This window comes from Protopterus annectens, chromosome 4.part1, assembly GCF_019279795.1.
Source record: "Protopterus annectens isolate FY-2018-M chromosome 4.part1, PAN1.0, whole genome shotgun sequence".
NCBI lineage: Eukaryota > Metazoa > Chordata > Ceratodontiformes > Protopteridae > Protopterus > Protopterus annectens.
Genome location: NC_056734.1, coordinates 1,004,936,204 through 1,004,952,039, shown reverse-complemented (window position 1 = coordinate 1,004,952,039; position 15,836 = coordinate 1,004,936,204). Strand labels below are relative to the sequence as shown.

Sequence of the window (15,836 nt, the reverse complement as noted above, 5' to 3'; positions counted from 1 at the left end):
TGTTTGCAGGAACTGACTTTCCATGAAAGGAGTAACAAAATCGAATGCAATTTCCTATCCATTTTGAAATTGTCCGTTTGGAAATTGCTTTTCCTTGCACCCCAGCAGCATGTGCTACAAATAGTTGGTCAGATTTTCTGCTACTTTTAGTTCTGTCCAAGTAGTAGCGTAGTTGTCTGTGTATATCCAGGGTGTGCAGAAGTTTTTCCCCTCTATTCTGTGGATTTGGGAAGAATGTAGGCAAGTGAATAGCTTGGTTCAAGGATACCCTAGATACCACCTTTGGCATAAAAGTAGGATTAGTTCTTAGTGTAACTCTGTCCTCATGGAAGATAAGAAATGGCTGCACTGCCATTAATGCTTGTAACTCAGATACTCTTCTTGCTGAAGTTATTGCCAGAAGGAATGCAGTTTTCCAAGACAGAAACTGAAGATCCGCTGTTGCTGCTGGTTCAAAGGGAGGAAGTGTTAGTTTCTCCAAGACAAAGTTGAGATCCCAAGCAGGTAAAGGGGGTTTTCTTGGAGGTTTGATATTTTTGATCTCTCTCAGAAATTGCTTGAGGAGAGGGTGTGAGAAGATAGGTGGATCCACATTGTATTCTGCTGAAATTGCTGAGGCATGAATCTTAACGGAAGAATAGGAAAGGCCATTGTGGAACAGTTCTGCTAAGTATTCCAGAATGTGTGTCATGCTTGCCACTGTCGCATCTAAGCCTTTTGATGTGTTCCAAATGAAAAATCTTTTCCATTTAGCTGAGTATGTCTTCCTTGTGGAAGGCTGGCGAGCTTTCATGATAATGTCCTTCACTCTCTGTGATAAAACATTTTGTTTTGGATTTAAGGGATTTTCCAGGCAGTTAGCTGCAATGTTTTTAAGTTGGGATGCATGACCTTGAAATTGTTCTGCGTCAGAAGAAGAGGCCATAGGGGGAGAGGCCATGGTTTTGCCTGTGACATGCTCCTCAATAGTGGATACCAGTGTTGCCTTGGCCAGTCTGGAGCTATCAGAATCACTCTTGGCTCCTCCTCCCTGATCTTCAGTAGAACCTTGTACATTAAAGGGAGAGGTGGGAAGGCATATACTTTTAGAGCTTTCCTGCTGAAAGAGAGAGAGTCCACCCTCCATGCTTGTGGGTGGAATGTCCTTGAGCAGAATGTCCTCAGTTGATGGTTGAGGGGGGAGGCGAACAGATCTATCTCCGGCGTTCCCCATGCCTTTGTTATGAGTTGGAAGATGTCTGGGTGCAGCATCCATTCGTGTGCATCCATGGTAGTTCTGCTTAAGCTGTCTGCCAGTGTATTTTCCTTTCCTGGCACGAACTGGGACTGCAGTTGGATACTGAGTTTTAGGCATAGCTCCCATAGATTCGTAGCCAGCCGGCATAGAGGGTAGGAGTGTGTGCCTCCCTGCTTGTTTATGTACCACATGACCGTGGTGTTGTCTGTCCTTATTAACAGGTGGCCTTGATGGAGGAAGGGTTTGAAAGCCTCGATTGCATGCATCACTGCCAGCATTTCCTTTTGGCTTATGTGCATGTTTAGCTGTCCTTGAGACCATAGGCCTTGGATACATTTGCCCTCCAAGTGTGCTCCCCCATCCTCGGTCTGAAGCGTCCGTGGTGATGGTTTGTTTTGTTTTTGGTTTGTTGAAAGGCAACCCTCTGTTGGACTGGCAGGCCTGAGCCCACCACAGGAATTCCTTTTGAAGGTAAGGAATGATTGGTATCAAAGTTTCCAAACTGTGACTGTGTTGAGACCATACACTCCTTAGATACCATTGTAATTTTCTCATATGCAGCCTGGCCTGTGGTATCAGAATTATGCAGGATGCCATGTAACCCAGGGCCTGCAGGATTTTCCTTGCAGTAAGCTGAGCTTGTCTTGTCAGATTCATGAAGTAGTCCGGAAGTTGTTTTTGTTTTTCTTCTGTGAGAAAGGCCATTTGGGTGGTTGTGTCTAGATCCGCACCCAGAAAGGTTATCCTTTGCGATGGAACCAGTCTTGATTTTTGGATGTTGACTGTGTATCCCAATGCCTGTAGTAGGTGGATGGCATAGGCCAAGTCTTTTATCAAATTTACCTTGTTGTCCGCTTGTATAAGGCAGTCGTCCAGATAAGGGTAGATTTGAATCCCCTGAAGTCTGCAGTGTGCAATTACTGATGCTAGGCATTTCATGAATACTCTGGGCGCAGTAGATAAGCCAAAGGGCAATGCTGAGTATTGATAATGCTCTGATCCTGCAAGAAATCTGAGGTGTCTTCTGCAGTTTGGTCGAATAGGGACGTGCAGGTATGCCTCCTTGAGATCTAGAGTCACCAGCCAAGACTCCGTGCCCAACATGGGAAGAAGTTGCTGTAGGGTCAGCATCTTGAATTTTGGCACAATGAGGTAAGTATTCAGTGCGGACAGGTCGAGAATAGGCCTCCATTGATTTTCTTTTCTTGGTACAAGGAATAGTCTGAAGTAAAATACTTGGCCTTGCTCTGAAAGTGGTACCTTTTCTATAGCTTTCATTTGAAGCAAGTTGTTGATCTGCTTTAAAGCCTCTGCCCTCTGATTTGGTGGTAGGTTTGGCATTCCGTTTCTTTTTGGCAAAGTGTGGAAGTGGAACCTGTATCCTTTGTCTATTATTTGCAGTGTCCATGTGTCCCTTGTAATGTAATGCCAATTTTCCGAGAATAAAGAAAGCTTTCCGCCCAAGGGTGCTTCCAGTTGAGCCCTGGTGGGCGGAATCAGAGTAAAGTCATTGAGCCTGTCCTGGTGTAGTAGTTGTTGTTGCTGCTGTTGCACTACCTCTCTGGTTGGCAGGCTGCCACTGACGGCCTCTGTAAGAGCCCCTAGATTGGCCTCTGCCTCGGGGGCGTCTGTTCCTGCCCCTCTGGGCTCTGTCCGAGTTTGGAAAGGACCAATTCTTAGTAGGCCAGTTTCTGCTGAATCTCGGTGGTTGTACTTGTAGGAAATCCTTAACTGTTTGCACAGATTTTGCCTTTTCTTCATACTTTTTTAAGACCTCCTGAGCAGAGGAGCCAAATAAATTTTGTTTCTCCATTGGAGCATCCAGGAGTTTAGCTTTAACATGGTCTGGCAAAGATTGTTCCTTAAGCCAGGCATGCCTAGGAATAACTGCCCCAGTCATAGCTGACCTAAATGAAGCCTCCAATGCATCATAACCACACTTTAAGAAATGATTACTAACCTGCTGTGAGTTGTGTACCAAATCCTGAAGGGATTTATGGTCAAGTGGCTCAGGTGAAGAAAGCTTCTTGTTCAGTTCATCTAACAAATACTCTTGGTACTGTATCATATGAAATTGGCAATTTAGTGCCCTGACTGAAAGAGTTGCAGAAGTATATACCTTCTTTCCCCATCTCTCTAAAGCTCTAGACTCTCTTTCAGAAGGTAGAGGATTTTTGGCAGCGGCAGCCGCAACCCCTTTAGGGCCCAGAGTAATAGTTTCTGGGTCTGCAGAATGGGCTTTATACAGATGAAAATGAGAATCCGGGACCCTGTAGTATCTATCAGGTTTGGCAGGGGCCGGGGGGAGAGTATCAGGGGCTGTACTGACATCATTGTACACATCATCAATTACATTCAAAACAGGAGGTATAACTAAGGGCCTATGCTGAGGCAAATGTAAAAAGGTCCTTAATCTTTTTCTAGAATCAGAGAAATCCTGACCTTGCCATTGAAAATGTTCTCTCATGGAGTGCAGAGTCTCACCAAAGGAAAACTCTTCAGGAGGGGAGGCCGAAGGGATAGATTCTTCTGCATCAGAATCCTCATGGGGCGAATAAGCCTCTTCCTGGTGGTCTGACAACTCAGAACCATCCGAGGACTCATCTGAAGAGTGTGGGTCAGAAGGCTTAGTTCCTGGGCCTTTTGTCTGGTGGAGGGTGAGAGGCCCTGTCCGGGTGAGGTTGTGAACCTCTAATTAAAGAAATAAGGTCCTCTGCAAGGCTGAAGATCTGAGAACTAGAGGAAGGCCTCTGGGATGTAGTCTTGGGAGGCAAAGCTTTAGAAAGTTTAGCAGCTTTAGCCCTAGAAAAGGCCTTAATGGACATGGAAGCAGGGGGCCTAGCTGCCCCACGTGCAGGAGTAGGTATGTCCAAAGGTATGGTGTCGGACAAATCCTGGGCACTGGTTTCGGTGGGTAGCTCGGTAGCCGACTCAGCCGGGGCCTCCCGGGCCGCGGTGGTCGGTTGAGTGGATTCGGATGAAGGAATCTCCGAGGACACTGTTTCGGCCGAAACAGAGACACTCGCGGTAGGTCTTACCGTGGTTTCGGCCGAAACCGCGGGCCGCGAGTGTCGGTCCTTGTCCTTCCGTTTTTTTCACCAAATGTGATGTCGGAGTCTCCGACGGCATTTTATATGCAAAACTAGCCCCAAAAAATTCCAATGCAAACTCCGACCGACGTCTAAGAGTTCGTCGGTTGAAGGAAGCACAGGCTGAACAGGACAATACGTCGTGGTCTGGGCCTAAGCAAGGAAGGCAGTAGGAATGGAAATCCTTATGAGGTATTTGTTTCCCACAAGTTAAACAATTATTTGCTTTATCTGACATCGGCTGAGGCAAGAAAGAGTCCCCAACGGGGTACTTAGCTTTTTCGAAGTTTTCGGTAGCTGAAATCACTGGATCTGACCGACCGGCACTTGCGAACAGCTTCTGCTTTGGGCACCGCGTGGCAAGAAAGACTAAGGAAAATGGCGTCGGCTGATGCTTTTATACCCCAGACGCTCTGACGTCGGGGAAGGTGCGACATCAGCCGAGGCCAGACCCAGACTTTGGAATCCGGCCGACCGAAGGGCTGCCTGAGGCAGGACAACCCACATGTTATGACTGCAGATGCATCCTTGAAGGACATCGACATCCAAGAGTGCCGTCTTACAGTTATTCCTGAACCCGCAGCTCTTGAAGCACCTTCTGACGTGTGGGAAATAAGCCTCATAGAGGTACTTGATAGGGACTGCAGGGTGGCCAGTCATGTAGAAATGGACCCAGACAGGGCAATGGAAAACTCTTTAGTCAAGTCTCTCTGAAATCTTGTGACATGTGCCAAATACTTCAGTGACCTAAAGGAGAAGGTTTGCTGACACATACATGTGCTTCCCAAATCTGTCCAATGTCCTTGACTCTCTGGTGGGGGAATGGACAGTAGAATTTTGATCCGCAAGATCTTTCTTGGTGGCTGCTGCTATAGCATCTACTGGATTACCCTTGCTACAGTGGGTCCAATTCTTGGGTACAACCAAGTATTTATCAGATCTTTTGGGAATTGGCTCTGTAACATCTGGATCCTTTATGTCCAGCAGGAGATGAGGTCTACCCAGGATACAGCTGAGCTGGCTCCAAAAGCCTCAAGAAACACGGACTCCTCTTTGGAAGGGGGATCAGAAGGACGAGACATCCTCAAGGGTGATTGTGGACCCTTCCCGTTCAAAGTCAATGTCTTCTGTGAGGGAATCCTGTGGGAAATCGAAGTGCCTCCTTTCCTGTCCAAACACTTAACTGCTGGTATGACCACAGCTCTTCCTCACTTAAAAAAAAAAAATAAAAAAATCAAAGGCATAATGATGAAACCTTTGCAGACCATCTCACAGCCTTGCCTCTCTCCACAGTATCGCACAGGTTACTACGAGGTGAATTCTGCTTTGCTTATATTGTCTAAGCAGACTCTGTTCTGTCATGCCTATTGTGCCTTCAGAGATCCAATGGTATCAGCAACATAGGCTCAAGAGACCCCAGTCTCTACTGCAAGATTAAACAAACATGCTAGAGGGATAAGAGGTAAGGATTTGAAATATGGCCCGCTAAAGCGAGTCCTGAAACACAGAAACTGAATGGGTGAAAAATGACCAAGTCAGAGATGGCCATTTCTCTGAATCTTCTATTTTCTCGGAGGTATGGCAATCTTGGAGTTATCTCTTCCTGCAAAAAAAAAAAAGACTTAAAGGAGAAGGGCAATCAACATTTGCAATTTTCCTGGCGTTTCGGGCTTCTTTTTTTTTCGGCTTGATAACACTTGATATTAGGAATGCTGACATAATAGCGAACTGGGCTAAGCATGTATAGTAAAGAATACCATGTATATGGAGTACTATTCTTACTCTACTCAAAAAATAACTGATAACCAAAAACACTCCAGCTGACTGTCCCATATTCTCATTCTGAAGCTCTTTCCGGTTTGTGGAAATGAAAGCGCTTAATCTGTAATTTAATTAAATACATTTTCATTCCTACAAGAATGTTTTACTTCATAACTGGGAACCCTTTACAGGCACTGGGACAGTCAGCTGGAGTGTTTTTAGTCATCAGTTATTTTCCGTAGCTTCAGTTTTCACTTGTTTTATCAGTCAATTCAAAAATAACTTGACGAACGGATGGGTAACTGCAAATTCACCCCTAGTTTAACACAAACGGCACTCACGGATATGGGAAACATGTAAGTACCAAAAATATACTTGCATGGCACATCTTTGGAGATTTATATTGTGAACAAGTGCTTTTACCATGTGAATGCAGGGCTAGGCTTCTTAAGATCCTCATAAATCCACAGTCAAGTATGTACTCAAACATTTGAAGTTAGTGAAGCAGCACAACAGAATGAAGCCCCCCTCCAAAATCAAGATAAGACAGCTTATGTCACTCTGTCACACCTAACTCCCACTACTGGCTCTTCCAGCCTAACATAAATAGCAGATCCTGGGTTATCTGGATTATGCTCAGGGCTTTCTATCTCATCATGACGGATCTGTCTGAACACTGCACCAGCAAATGAAAACTTTAGTCTTTTGGTGCAACACAAATAATGCCCTATGTCTTATAGGTTCATAGGTTCATACTAGGCTATCTGCCCTAGGGCATTTATAAGCCTAGCCAGAGTTGTGTGGCTTTCACCACCCCTTAGGTTGAAGAATACTATACCCATTAGTTTGCCGTGCCTCTGTCCAGCAGTGATACAGAGATGATCCCCGGGGTAAACCTACGATCTCCCATCCACTGGTCAAGATTCCTCTTGAACAGAGCCAGCGAGGTGCTCTGTCTCACATGGACCGGGATTCTGTTCCACAGCATAGGGAGTCTCTGGGTGATGAATCTGTCCCTCCAGCACGTCCTATTTATATCCGTGTTGAGGTTTAAGTCTCTTGCTCTTGTGGCTCTGGTGGATTTGGATTATTTGAGGTGGAGCATGTCCATTAATTCCGGGTTGGACATGGCCTTGTATGTCAGGCACAGGTCACCTCTGAGCAGACGGTATGCAACTGAATAGAGCTGGAGTTTCTTCAGTCGGGCAACATATGGCATATTTTTGAGCCCCTTTATCCTTTTGGTGAGGAACTTTTGGGGTCTTTCCAATTGCTGCAGGTGTCGGGTAAGATACATTCCGAATGGGGCATTGTACTCAATCACTGGTCTGATAAGTGAAGAGTACAGGGGAACAATGACCTCCCTTGATCTGGATGTGAATCCCTTCATAAACAGGTGGGCAATGTAGAAGGTCCTCCTAACCACTTTGGCAATGTGAGTGTTAAAAGAAAGGTTACTGTCAACTTGGGTCCCCAGGTCCCTGATAACCTCTTCTGTGCTTAATGGATTGCCACCTATGTGGTAACTTGGGGTTCCCTTGTTTTTACCAAAGGGTATGACTATACATTTTTTGGCGTTTAGCTTAAGGCCATGGCTCTGGCACCAGTTATCCGTTTCTATGAGACCTCTCTGAAGGATATCTGTGTCTGATGGATTTTCAACTATGGCGCCCAGTTTGCAGTCATCTGCAAACTTTGTCAACTACAATCCTCCTATGTTTGCCTGCACATCTGAAAAGTAGATGCCGAACAAGAGGGGGCCCAGGACTGAGCCCTGTGGGACACCGCTTGTGACCGGCTTGGAGTCTGACATGGCACCAGCAACTCTAACCCTGTGGGTTCTGTCCTTGAGCCAGTTTGCAACCCATCTTGTGACATATGGGTTTACATTTAAGCTGGTGAGCTTTTCTTTGATACCCGAGTGGGGTATTATGTCGAAAGCATTTGCAAGGTCAAGGTAGGCTGTGTGAACTGCCTTACCCTCATCAATGGCCTTGGTGACTGTTTCAAAAAAGTCGACCAAGTTCAAGAGGCATGATCTGCCCTTGACAAAGCAGAATTGGGTAGGATCCAATGTCTGTAGGTCCCCTATGTCTTTATTTATGAGTTACATTATGATCCTCTCCATAGCTTTGCAGACCAGGCTTGTTAAGCTTATGGGGCGGTAATTACCAGGGTCCGTAGAAGCACCGCCTTTGTGGAGTGGGACCACAGTTGCCGTACGCCACTCTTTGGCACGTGATCCTGTGGTAAGGCTAAGATTAAACAGCAGCCTTATGTGTGGGTTTAGTTCCTCATTGAGTTCATGTAGCACACAGCCGGGGACACCATCCGGTCCCATTGATGCTGTGTTTTTAGCTTTAGAGAGAGCAGCTCTCACCTGGGCATTTGAGATGATTGGGAGGCTACACTCTGCTGGGATAGATATTTCTCCTTTTGGGGGGGAGGGAGGGGAGAAATTTTCACTGAACCTGTCTACCAGTATGTTTGCAATGTCTGTGGGTTCAGTGATTTTTGTATCATTTTGGACTAATTCTGAGCATATCTGGGAGTTTCCACCCAGATTTCTAACATAGCTAAAGAAGGCCTTATGATTGTCTTTTGAGTCCTTGGCGATTTTTCTCTCAAAGTTGGCCTTGGATGATTTTATGAGTGATCGTAGTTTTTTACTAGTATTGATCAGAGATGTCTTCCCTTTTAGGGATTATCTTGTAGTAGCTTTCTCCTCTTGTTGTAAAGTTTGTTTATGGCTGGGGTCCACCAGATCGGGCGCTTGCCTTTGGTGGAAAGGGTCTTGATTTTATTTGGGATTGCTTGATCCATGCAATCCTGGAGGTGTTCGTAGAAAGCATTTGTAAGGGATTCAGCAGCGTGGGTTGTGGTTTCCAATGGCTCAGGGGCCTTGAAGGATACCACACCAGTCTTAAGAAGTGTGAAGTTGGCTTTTGAGAAGTTCTTCACTGTGGTCTTTTTTGTTGGGGTGGGGGAGGGATGTGGATCTCCAGTGAGATTAGTTTATGGTCTGATCTCACCAATGAGGGATATACTTCCGGTGTGGAGCATTTTGTCCCCATGTTTGTGATGATCAGGTCTAGTATATTTTCACCTCTTGTGGGAATGGTGACAAGTTGTTCCATAGCATTTGAGTTTATGAACTCCAGGAACCTTTGGGCTAGGGTATTGGGGCTTGAGTAATGTTCCCAGTCTATGTTTGGGTAGTTGAAGTCACCCAATATGATGGTGTTTGGAGAGACATTTACACTCTCCAGTGTCTTCAGGAAGGCTGTGTGGGGTTCCTGAGATTGAGAGGGTGGCCTGTAACATGCTACAAACTGTAGAGCAGTTTTGCCTATGGTTAATTGCACCTGAATGGTCTCTGATGCTTCGTGAGTTGCCACCAGCCTGGAGGTGTGGGTATCCTTGACGAATATGGATACACCCCCTCCTTTTGTGGTACGGTCCGGGTTTTGGGGCCGTCTTTCTCTTAAGCGTTCTATCAGTCTTGCCTATGTAAAATTTTGAACACAATGAACAGTGGGCCAAGTAAACAATATGGGAGGTGCTACAAGTAGCAAAAACGTTGAACCTATATATTCTATCCTGGTCAGGGTGTGTGAAAGTAGAACTGCTCTCAATGTAAGTGCATACACTGCAAGTGCCACATGCTAAAGTGGCATTATTGTTATATTCATGTTTATTCCTTGAGAAACATAAGGTCCTTTTTAAGGATTTCATGTTCCTAAATACAAACCTGGGGGTGGGCTCTATCACTCTGGAAATATCTTTGCCTGTCATAAAGACTTTTCAGTGTTTTCTAATGACATTCATGTACATAGAAACATTACCAGAATGATGTAGTGGTACCCTCATTTTACACGGATTGTTCCTATTATACATTACTCTATCTGATGCAGGTTTTGAAATAAGGTTTTAGCTGTGGTCCCCCTCAAGCTTTTTACCCTTTCTACATTGTCAACTATTTCTCGGTCATTATAACCTCTCATCCTTAAAGGAAAACTCCGGGCTCAACTACAGTTTAACTCAACCACGAGCCTTTATCTTTCCCTGTAAACTCATCCCAGGCACCATTAGTTAGCAGAACACAAAAAGCAGTTTGTCAGTTCTACAATTCTGCCTTTCCGTAGCATAGGGCAGGAAAGCCCATCCGCCACCCTTTGTTATCACATTCTTTCGGGTGGAGTTGGTCCCTACCTTCCTGATGTACCTTCGACACAGTCAAATCAGTAGTCTTCTCTCATCTTGATCCTCCCACACTGTGACATCACCATTCTGAAGTGTGGCCAGCTTATCAGCTATTATAAACTCACATAAAACTTGTTGTGGAACTCTGTTCCGTCCACTGTTTCCATCCGGAATCATTCTATCAAGGCATTTTTCCAGCAAGACAGCACAGCAGGCAAAGTCCGTTGAACACACCTAGAATGTCCGAAATTTGTTTGGGTAAGTTAGATCGTCCCACAACTCTGTGCTTCTCTACTTCTGCATTATCATGTTGCTGCAAATTTAATTTTATCTATGTATAATTTTTGTGATCCAGTTCATTGGTCTACGACTATCCTGTTGGAGTGTGTGTATGTACTTGAGAAGTATTTCTGTCTGCATGTGCGCAAGTGAATGCGTGCCTGAAAGCAGTATGTCTTTCTGTGTGCATGCAGAGTGGGTTGTGTCCGTGAAACCGGTGTGTGTGTGTTTTTCTGAATGCAGAACTCTGAATGAATGAGTGTGCCTGAAAAAGAGCTGTGCATACTTGTGTGTGAGAGAGTTAGCAATGCATGAGAGAATTTGTGTTCGTTTATTGTACTTGCATTGCTGACATTAAAGCATACATCAATTATAAAAGGAACAGGTCTGCACAGAGTCCTGCGTTTTTCATCAAGTATTCCTGGCTTTACGGCATAAAGCTTGGTCAATGTCAACTAAATAAAAAACATTAAAGATGCTTTTAAAACTATGAATATCTACTAACCAAGCTGATCATTGCCTTCCACGTACAAGTCAGCCTATCTCAATTCTAAAGTTAAGCAGTGTCTCAGTATGTGGTTACCAGCCCCAACTAACCATGGCATGTTTTTGATAGAACAGATCCATAAGTGAAAGAATCTACACAGCATTCACACCTGTAAAGCTGTACTTGAAAAGCATTAGATTTAATACGCCAACATGTCTCTCTATAGGGGGTACCTGGTTCTTCAAAAACGTGCAAAGGGCTAAAAGGAAACTATGTAGTTAGCAAAAAACATATCTTATCTTACATGTGAACAAAATATGAAGTTTTCCTCATCTTCAATACTGATTTGCTGCTAGTCTCACCTATGCATCTTGGTATCCTGCAGATATGCGTGCTATAGCCAAATTATTATATACTAATATCTATACATACAAAGACTTGCAAGCAACAAAAAGCAAACCAAGAGCTACCCATCAAGCCATAGAAAATGCAGTCAGTTTAATACTGATTGTTTAGCTGCTGTTTCTGGAGGGAATAAAGGTGCTCCTAATAGTTAAAGGGGGGGGGGGTAAGTCACATTTAAAAGTGTGAACGGATACAATTATCATACCATTTTGCATGTACTTCGTCAATGCCATGACATTTATGGATTCCTACTTTTTGTCAGTCTTTGATGCTGTTCTAGTCAAGTATTAGCAACCTTCCAAAAATTTAATGACTTACACTCCCGATGCTCTTACTTCAAAGGAAGCCATGACTAAGTACAATGTGAATTTCCAAGAATAATATTCTACTGTTGCATTTTGCTCTAAGTTGTACTCCATTTTCAGCATTGCTGTTTGCAGGCACCACCACTTTTCCACTTGAAAAAAACGTAAAGCAACTTGTACCAATAAAAGTGCAATAAAAATTCAACTGGACACATCGGCGGTACTCACTGAAGATGGCAGCCTCCTCGGTTTGCTTCATTATTCAAAAATTTAAACCCCTAAATAATGAAATTAGAATACTGTACTTGATGTGGACTGTGGGGTGGACTCCAACTACATTGATGCAGATGTTGGTCATGAGCCAGAATGAGGTCACAATAACTTTCTGTTACACCAGTACAGAACCTAAAAAAGTTCAATATACTTACAAAGGGCTAGACTGGGAAACCAGAAGCAGCAAAATTCTTAAGCAAAAAAACAAGGAGTCCCAGAAAACAAAGCTGTAGCACACTTCTTTAATAAAACCAAACTTTGACAATGTTGTGCGAGCGCTTTCGCACCGAGGTGCTTCTTCAGACAAAACATCACAGCAATGCACATTTATATAACAAAACAACAATCAATTATTAAAATATGCAATTATCACTTGACTAAATCCCTTGATTTTAAAATGGGTTTTAAAGAGACGCTATCGTTGAGGCCAGGTTTCCTTTCAGCACCAAACCTGAAAATCCACTGAAGTTCTCCCTGTTCAGTGTAGTTCTTTAAATCACCACCTCTTGGATTTTCAAACACTACCTCCATTACTTTAAAGGCAAAAGTATGTTCCAAACCGGATTCTAACATGTTCAGCTAAAGCATTTATAACAGCACACTTTTTTTATAGCATATATGCTCACAAATCCTCTCAAAGAGCATTCTATTGGTTTTCCCTATATAGTAACTGATGCAGTCTTTACATGTAGCTAAAGAGACAAAGTCTTTAGTCTTACAATTGGCATTAACTTTGAAGAAAAAAAGGTTTGTCCAGAAGCAAGATGTAGAAATTCATTAGAGCCATCTATATAACCACAATATCTACAGCTGCCACAGGGACGGGTCCCCTGTAAAAAAAAAAAACTGTGGTCGAGGGGACTCACTATGACTCTCTCTATAACAGAGGAGTTGTTTCAAAGATTTCTTATTTTTATAACTAAAAAGGGGTTTCCCTCCTATCAAATCTCTGATATAAGAATCTGAGGTTAAAATACCCCAACTGGAATAAATTACCTCATTGACTCGTTTAATATCAGTGGCAAATGACAGGGTCAAGGGAATGCTTCCACCACTTTGCGGACCTAGTCTCTTATCAGAATAGTCACCATCATCAGAAAAATATGGCTTGGCCCTTCCCGCCCTAAAGCTCCTGACTTTTTTTGTTATTGTCTCCACTTCAACATCACTATAGCCTCTAGTTAAAAACTCATTTGAGAGTGCCCCCAAATTTGCTAGAAAACCTTCTCCTGTGTTGTTCAATCTTGACATCCTCATCCCTTGTCCCTTCAAAACATTCCTATACATGTGCCGTATGCATGCTATTAGGCTGTAATAACGTGTTCTGTCTGCAAGATTTCCTAAAAAGCCAAGTTGTGAAATTGCCTGTAACCTCCTTATTGATCTTAAAATCCAAGAAAACCACTTCTTCAAAGGATGCAGAAGTAAACCTTTAAAAAAAAGGTAGTACTATTCAAATAGTCCAATAACTCATTCAGCTGCTGGATGTCACCCTTCCAAAACAGTATGACATCATCAACAAACCTTCTATAAAATAAAACTGAAGTGCTATAATGAGTGTCAAAAACATAATGTTCTTCCCAATAGGCCAATACCATATTGGCGTAGCTATTGGCACATAACGTGACCATAGCTACGCCCTTTTTCTGCAAAACAAATATGCATTCTGAAACATAAACACATTATTTTCAAGAATAACTTCCAAAAACAAACATAAAAGATCAATGTGTTTCTAATCATAACCACTGTGCTTTAGCAAATATTATTTAACCATAACAATGACATCAGTATTGGGAATGCAAGTAAACAGGGATTCAACGTCTAAGGTCACTAGCAGACATTGAGAGGCAACTTCATTATTATCATGTACAAAAGCATACAATTCCTTTAACAACTGCCTAGTGTCATTCAGCACTGTTTTAGCTTTCAAAAGTACTGGTCCAAGTTGTTCATCGATGTATATTGAAAAAGGTTCAGTCAACCACTTCCTTCCAGACACTATGGGTCTGAAAGGAGGTTTGACCATATCTTTGTGTATTTTAGGAAGTCCTGGAAATACTGGAATGACTAGATGTTCCACATTAACACAGTGTGACAAGCTATCAGTGATGAGAAAATTCTGTACACAGTCATGTGTAGTGAAAAACACTGTACATTGCAAATCCCAATGAAGTCTTGTTCAACCTTTTCATAAATGTTGGCATCCAATAACATTTCCATCAATGAGTCAACACAGAAAGCTCGATCTAGAATAATAATCGCTCCACCCTTGTCTGCCATTTTTATAATGATGCTGTCCATTCTGACTTACTCTAATTATAGAGCACGCCCCCTGTTGTCAGTCCAGTCTGCTGCAGCCTTGTTACTAAACAATTTGAATAAACACTGCTCACAATTATTAATAAAAACTTCAAGAGCTGAATTAAGTGGAGGTTGAAAAAACACTCTGCATTTTAAAAGGTAGGGATGTAGAAAAATCAGAAGCATTATCACGAATATATAACTTAAAAGTCTAAAATTAACCATAACATCTGATAATTCAGATTTTTCAGCCGGTATAAAATTAAGGCCACGTTGTAATAATGTCAATTCAGTTTCAGACAGTACCTTATTAGAAAGATTCAGAATAAAGGACTTGTCGTTCTGCTCCAAAACTGTTTCAAGGTATGTGTGGTCTCTGATTGCTGGCATCCCCTCTTCCTCCCTCTGTACGGCGACATCTCGTTCTCTTTTGCCGGTCCTCAACCGCTTCACAAGAAGCGGTAACTGAAGTTCCCCAAAAAACTGTGTTGTAGAAGCGTTCTTCCTCCTTACATCAGGTGCAGAAGGGTGTTTTTGTACATCCCTTCTAGCTGGGACTCTGTTCTTATCGTTCCTTGATTGGGGGCAGATGTGATCCCACTACTGACAGAAGCAGATCCGGAAGGAGTTGCTAAACTGTCTGTTGCTACGTCAGTTAATGATTCTCTAGCCGACTGAGCTGCTACATTAATGGACGCAGCATTGGTAGCATTCTGCCTAGGCCACATAAACACATGACCATTAGTAAAGTCTGAAATGTCACGATTCAGTTTCTATATCTTTTGTGTTTAAAGACGTCTCCTAAGCAGAAACATCATCTATTATTTCATCAATAGCAGATATGCAAGCATCACGATCACAATTATTTAACAAACGTTGCTTCCATTCTTCTATCATTGTTAATAGTTCACTTTCAATGGGTATAAAAAGTCTATTAAGAGACGAATATAGGCAAAGCTATGCTCTAAATTCAGGCGTTGCCATTTCGTAAGTAATTCACTGTAGCTGTCTATGTAGGAAGGCATAAGCATAACCCTCGAACCTCTGGGAATCACTCGGTGTTGTTAAGCAAGCTACATGTAAAGACTGCAACAGTTACTATATAGGGAAAACCAATAGAATGCACTTGGAGAGGATTCATGAGCATATATATGCTATAAAAGGTGTGCTGTTACAAATGCTTCAGCTAAACATGTGTTAGAATCAGGTTTGGAACATAGTTTTGCCTTTAAAGTAATGGAGGTAGTGTTTGAAAATCCAAGAGGTGGTGATTTAAAGAACTACACTGAACAGAGAGAACTTCAGTGGATTTTGAGGTTTGGTGCTGAAAGGAATTTAAGCACACTTTTATCTGCAATTTTTTCATATAGTACTGTATTTTGTGTGTTTTTGTTATTAGTGAATATTAATTGAACTGAAAATTGTGGCTCTCTGTCTCTACAGATATCTTATAGTAGCCATTGATAGCAGTGGGGAGTAGTTTCATTTTGATATGT

General features: G+C 42.8%; 1 protein-coding gene across 1 annotated transcript in view; it reads right to left on the bottom strand.

Moving 5' to 3' along the window:
• DLG1 (discs large MAGUK scaffold protein 1) overlaps positions 1-15,836 on the bottom strand; it is a 3,205,960-nt gene that overhangs the window by 1,963,184 nt on the left and 1,226,940 nt on the right. The gene's annotated exons all lie outside the window — the stretch shown is intronic.